Below are 326 nucleotides of genomic sequence, written 5' to 3' on the forward strand. Positions count from 1 at the left end.
AACCGTTCGTACAACTGCTCCACTAAGTTTATATAAAGATTGACCTTGAGGAAACCAAAGATTAAAATAATTAATGTTGGTGGAGAAGAAATAAAAATGGAGGATGATGAATTGATAGATACAATCAAGAAGCAGAATAGAATTGGCGAAGAATCCTGTATGCACCTAGTGAAGAAAATATTAAGAGGAAAAAATAAGGATACTCAGCAAGGATCCGTAATAATTGAAGTAGATAAAAACACTCATAACTCACTAATAAACAGAGGAAAAATAAATTTAGGCGAAAGTGTCCTATATTTAATTATATTAGTGTTAGAAGATGTTTT

The sequence above is a fragment of the Temnothorax curvispinosus genome, unplaced genomic scaffold (genome assembly GCF_003070985.1).
Source record: "Temnothorax curvispinosus isolate PA1 unplaced genomic scaffold, ASM307098v1 QBEX01012451.1, whole genome shotgun sequence".
Classification (NCBI taxonomy): domain Eukaryota; kingdom Metazoa; phylum Arthropoda; class Insecta; order Hymenoptera; family Formicidae; genus Temnothorax; species Temnothorax curvispinosus.